This window comes from Myotis lucifugus, unplaced genomic scaffold (assembly GCF_000147115.1).
Source record: "Myotis lucifugus unplaced genomic scaffold, Myoluc2.0 scaffold_6407, whole genome shotgun sequence".
In the NCBI taxonomy this organism is placed as follows: domain Eukaryota; kingdom Metazoa; phylum Chordata; class Mammalia; order Chiroptera; family Vespertilionidae; genus Myotis; species Myotis lucifugus.
Window position 1 is genome coordinate 2,885 of NW_005877455.1, and position 5,759 is coordinate 8,643.

The 5,759-nt window shown below is 45.5% G+C and overlaps 1 pseudogene; it reads right to left on the reverse strand.

The window, feature by feature from the left end:
* Positions 1–470: 470 nt before the first annotated feature.
* Positions 471–954, reverse strand: LOC106695990 (annotated as a pseudogene).
* Between the last annotated feature and the right edge of the window lie 4,805 nt (positions 955–5,759).

Here is a 5,759-nt window from a genome sequence, read left to right on the forward strand (position 1 = left end):
GGCATCTTCTGCAATGCTTGCCTCCCATTTTCAGAATAGTTGAGCAGCAAAAGTGGTTCACAAGGAAGGACTTGGTGACTATAAAGGGTTCAGTCCATTTTAGGGGCCACATACCTGGTTTTTGTTTTCCTTGTGGCATGGTGGTTTTCTCCTGAACCTAATTTCTTATTTTTGGTTCTTTTTTGCATTATATAGTTAAAAATTTTTTTAAAAAATTTATTTCAGAGAGGAAGGGAGAGGGAGAGAGAGATAGGAACATCAATGATGAGAGAATCATTGACCGGCTGCCTCCTACACATCCCCTACTGGGGATCAAGCCCACAATCTGGGCATGTGCCCTGAATGGAAATCGAACTATGACCTCCTGGTTCATAGGTTGACACTCAACCACTGAGCCACGCAGGCTGAGCAATATAATTATTTTTAATGTCCAGAGTTTATAATGCAAGGGCCAAAGCTTTCTCCCAAACTCAAGTTTATTAATTTCAATTGGCTTGGGAGGTCAGTAGGGATACTTTTTATTGTATGATTCATTTCTGGGATGACATCATTCACATCTTCAAAGGTCATCTGATCAAAGGGAATTCTGTTCTTTATCTTCCCCAGCTCATTCTCATATCGCTAAAGCCTGGTCTTTGGGAGAGACAAAAACTTAGCACAACTTTTCACACCTTTTTTGTCAGCATCCACCAGGCACTATATTTATCCCCTGGCACAGGAACCTTCAGGACATTCAACTTCTTCTCAAAGTCTTCTACCAAGCCAGCCTTCGCTACATTGGCCTTGTTATAAGCCCAGTCAGTGGCAGGTGGATTCTCAGCTAGAGTGGCCAATGTGGAGGTGAGGGTCTCATTCAGGATCTCAGGGAGTTAGCAATGGCTTCTGGTTTTGGGGTCTGATCTCCCCCAAAGCTACCCAGTCAATGTCTGTCAAAGCAGGTTTTCACCCAACCATGTTGCGATCCATCACCAACCTCAGTGGCCCACAGTTCATGGTATCAAGTGTCAGCTGATCCTTTTTTCTTTTTGGTTTTCTGACCAAGCATTCCTTTTTTGTGTTGTTAGGTTGAGTTTAAAGTTTCTTTTTTCTCCTTCTGATAGGTACTGAAATGTTGTTTACCAAATTTACTTATTTAATGCCTTTCACAAGCTAATTAAACCTTCTAACAGCACACATAAATTGGACCCTCTGGCCTGTGAAAAAGCTCACCCCATCTGGCTTGGTCAGGCCTTTGCCTTGTTCAGCATTCATCACGTGAGAGCTGGGTCTCCAGGAAGAAGGCTACTGGGCACGAAGGTGCACTCATAGGATTGGCTGGGTCCCTCCTACTCCCCATCACCTGCTCACAGTGATTGGTTCAGTGCAGGGGTCTTGGAGGTAAGGGATTCAAGCTGGCTTAGCAGAATCATCCTTGGACGTGGCCTGTGGGCTCTGAGAAAGGCTTTCTATGCACCAGGTGTGCTAACCTGGGAGGGCAAGCAGGACAGAGAGGAAGGCAGAGCTCATGAATGGAAAGAGAGCCAGGACTGCAGTGATATTCCTTAGTTCCTCGTTGCTGTGACTCAGTGAACCCCTTCTTCACGCTAAACTAGTGTGAATTGCATTTCTGTCGCTTATAATCAAGAGCCTTGGCCAATATAGGTAGGTTTATTGTCTCTTCTTTACACAGAGCTAAACTGAGGCACAGAGGGGTTAAGACACTTGCGGCTCACACTTCTTTACTTGACTGACATCTGTTCTTATCTTCAAGGCCCAGAGCCAGTTCCAAACAATTAGGTACCCCCTGCCCCCAAGGTGAGTAGAAGACATTCTTCTGTTTTCTCATTGATTTACTTCATAATCATACTCCTTTATTTTCTGTTTTCTAAACATAAGAGTAATGCATGTACATTGGAGAAGTCACAGAGAAGCACAAAGAAGGAACTAAATTTACTCTTAACCTTGCCACGTAGAGGAAAGCGATGTTCAGCTGGCGTTCTACTTTCTCTCTGCGTTAACAACGCTAAATGTTCCCTGAAGACATCTCCTTAATGAGTAGGTAAAATTGGCTCAAATCTCCATTCCGGGGTTTGTATGAAGTCCAATGTCCTGGACTTAAATCCAACCTCTGTCCTATGCTGTGTCCTCTTCTGTGATCTTGGTCAGTGAACCTAAGCTCCTTGAGCTGTTTGTGATCTGTGCACTAGAGTTAATAATAATCCTCCTCCTAGCTTTGATAGGTTTATGGGAGAACCGAATAGAAAACAATACTGTAGAACTAGAAAGTGTGGAGCAAATAACATAATGATAGGTTTTATAAATTTCTTTTCTCTCTAGTCACAAAAACCTTACATGAAAATTCCTATGTGGAATCCCAGTATATAAAATAAAGAGGATCTTCTTTTTATAATGCAGAGCCACCTCCAACCCCAAGTGGCCCTTGGTGTACACCGCAAGGCACAGGGAACGCTAAGGAACCTGGTCTATTATTAGATAATTTCCATGGTGCTTTCATCTAAGAAACCCGTGGGAAATGGCCAAGGAAACTTGGGCTGGAAACAGGGGGCGGTAAGGAAACCTGAACACATCTCCCCTGTGAACACTAAATTAACGAGAACTGCCCAGCGCCTGTCCTTAGAAGATGGCGCTGAGGAGGCTGAGTTCTCGTCCTGGAGTTTCTCTGGTCATCGCCGAGGGCCATCAAGTACTTCTCACAACACCCCTCTTCTCTCTAACTTCATGCCTAGAAGTCAAGGAGTAAATGATTTCAAGAAAAAGGGAGTGATCAACTCTGTCCAAAATGTCCAAGTAAATGCAGGACTAAACATGTCCATGCACTTTATCACATGAACCCCTATGGCAGAGTGATGGGAGCAGAGGGCACGTTAGGTGGGGCAGGTTGAGGAGCAGATGGGGAGAAAACAGAGAGAACAAGTATAGACAATTCTTCTCTATTCACACGTTATTATTGTCCTATATGTTATATATTTACACTCATCTTTGAGATCACACTTCATTACTTCTTCAGGGGAGCTTTTCCTGACCAACCGACCTTCACTTTTGCACATTCTCAGAGCCCTGTTTCTCTTCCTATGAAGCCCTGCTCAAAGGCCATGGCCATATATCGATTTGTGTGATTATTTTATCCATGTCATTCTCTCTTACTGCCCATGGAAGTTCGTCAAAAGTGGGTTCTGGGTCAGCCTTTGCTCACCATTGTATCCCAGTACGTAGTCCAAAACTGGCACTTAGTAGGTACACTCTGATTTTACTGAAAGAGAAAATAGTCAAATAAGCCCAGCCGGTGTGGCTCAGCAATTGAGTGTTGACCCAGGAACCAAGAGGTCGCCAGTTTGATTCCTGGTCAGGGCACATGCCCGGGTCGCGGGCTCGATCCCCAATAGGGGATTTGCAGGAGGCAGCCAATCGATGATGTTTCTCTCTCCTTGATGTTTCTCTCTCTCTATCCCTCTCCCTTCCTCTTTCTCTAAAAAAAAAATCTATAAACACATATTAAAAAAAAGAAGCAAATGAATGCATTAGCTGAACGTTGCAGAAGTAGAGCATTTTTTTTTATTTCTAGAAAGATGCTTGCTGTAATGAAAAGTTCATAGACTTCAAACTTAGACACCCAGAGTTCTGAATCCAGTACCTTGCTTTCCAGTTACATGGCTTTGGTAGAATTAGATCAGCTGATGTTTGGAGCCTCGGTATTCAGGGCAGTGTAATGGGACCATCTCCCATGTAGATGATACATCTACCTGGCGGAGTCTGATATGCATTTTGCTCCCATAGCCATTCTGCCTTGTCAAGAGCTGGCAATCAGACATGCAGAGCAAGTGGTAGATGTAAAAATTTCAACAGCATTACTTTGGGAAACCAGAAACCAAAACAAATTGAGGGAGAGGAGATGAGAGGGAGGGAGAGAGACACAAACACAGAGAGACAGAGTACCTGGCAGATAGTAGCTACTTAATAACTCTGGCCTCTTGGCTGTGTTCTGTTTCATTTTTGGCCTTAGCATGTTGTGGGCCCCGGTAGCTGCGTGAGGAGTGGTTTCCTAATTAGAGACAATGTCTTGGTGGATGCTGTACCTGCTGATGTCGATGAGGGCCCAGTGTGTCTGAGCAGTGAGGTGGTGCTGAGAGGACTGGTCGCCCTGCACGGTGGCTTCACCCCTCCTCCCCCTTCCTGATGCCGCTCCAGCTGGGCACCTGGCAAAGAAAAACTAAGCCTCCCCCACCCCAGTGCCCACACCTCTGTGATCGCATGCAGAGACGGGCTGCCTGCTGGAAGTCTGGAGTAATTCCTGTTTATTAATTTGTGCCCCTGTAATTAAACAGTCATATTAATTAGTTGAAGCTCAGAGTCATTATTTATGTGATTTCTCAATTTGTTTTGGTTCTGTTTTCCCAAAGTGATACGTTTGCAAAATGCATACACAACACGGCTTTTGCGTGTGTGATTGTCAGCGCTTGACAGGCAGGATCGCTGGGGGAGCAGGTTTACCAGACGGCCCCGTGTTCTGGGTGGCGGTAATGCAGAGCGCCCGTTCTTTCTGATGCATTTGCAGGGACATCTGCAGCTCCCCTGCCCAGAGCCAGTGGCTCCTGCATCATTTCAGTGCTTGTGTGTTATTTTGTTGTGCACATGGGAACATTGGCAGTATTTGTTGGACAAGGTTTCAGCTTGATTATCACTATGAACCGCCATTTTGTTTTCCTGGAATTGGGTTAGAATAGCAGATATAACCTGCATAGCATGGAGGGTGATGGAGAGTTTTGTGGCTTGGTTTGGGGCCCTTCTTTTTGCCGAATGTTCCCTTGCATGGTTGATGGGGGTCATTCCTTCCAAGGGCCTTCGCGGGCCATGTCTCAGCAGGTGCTATCACTCAAGGTGAGGCAGGCTCTGGTCCTTATCTCTGAAGCACTTATTCCCCACCCCTCCCCCAGAGAGATAAGGTCAAACTGATTAATGGGTCAACATAAAACACCCCCAAACACACAAGAGCAGGCAGTCCATGGAGGACAGTGCTGTATCAATGCTATTATTAACCAAGGATGCAGAAAGAAGAAGCCACTAGACAGGGAGTAGGAGAGGAAAGAGGGCAAGTGAGAGAAAAAGGTTGATGGGAAGAAGGAAGTGAGGGTTTATGGTGTCCTGGGTATGTGACAGACACTTTGTAGACTGATTATCTCTCCATCCACAGTGGCCCGGCAGCTTTGGCATCTAGCCCTGTCCCCTAGCCCCGTTTTATAGATGTGTAAGTAGAGGCTCAGGGAGTAGTGAGTGACTCATCAGGACTGTCCACTGGGTGGTGTCACAGGCAGGTTTCAAACCCAGCCTGTCTGATTCCAGAGCTCCTGCACCCCCCACTCTCCCACTAATTAGCATGTGCTCTGGAGAACGTAAAAGAATTTAGCAGCAATTCACAATGTGCTGACTATGCACTATATGCCAAGCTTTCTGCTATGGGGAGGCACAGTGCTCAGTGCACAGTGGGGAGAGCATGGATTTGGAGTCAGAGTGAAGTAGTCAGAAACCTTGAAGATAATAGCAACAGTAGCTGCTGTTGTTGAGATCTGACCATGTTCCAGGCTTGTTCAAAACATGCTACACTCATGATTTCATTTGATCTTCATTGTTGCTGCTCAGGATGGCACCATTGTTTATCCCCATTTTATAGATGAAGAAACTGAGGCACAGAATGGGGAATGGAGAAGCAGGAGAAATGGGTGTGAATTACTATTGTCATCCAGGGCCTAGCTGAGGAAGGCCTG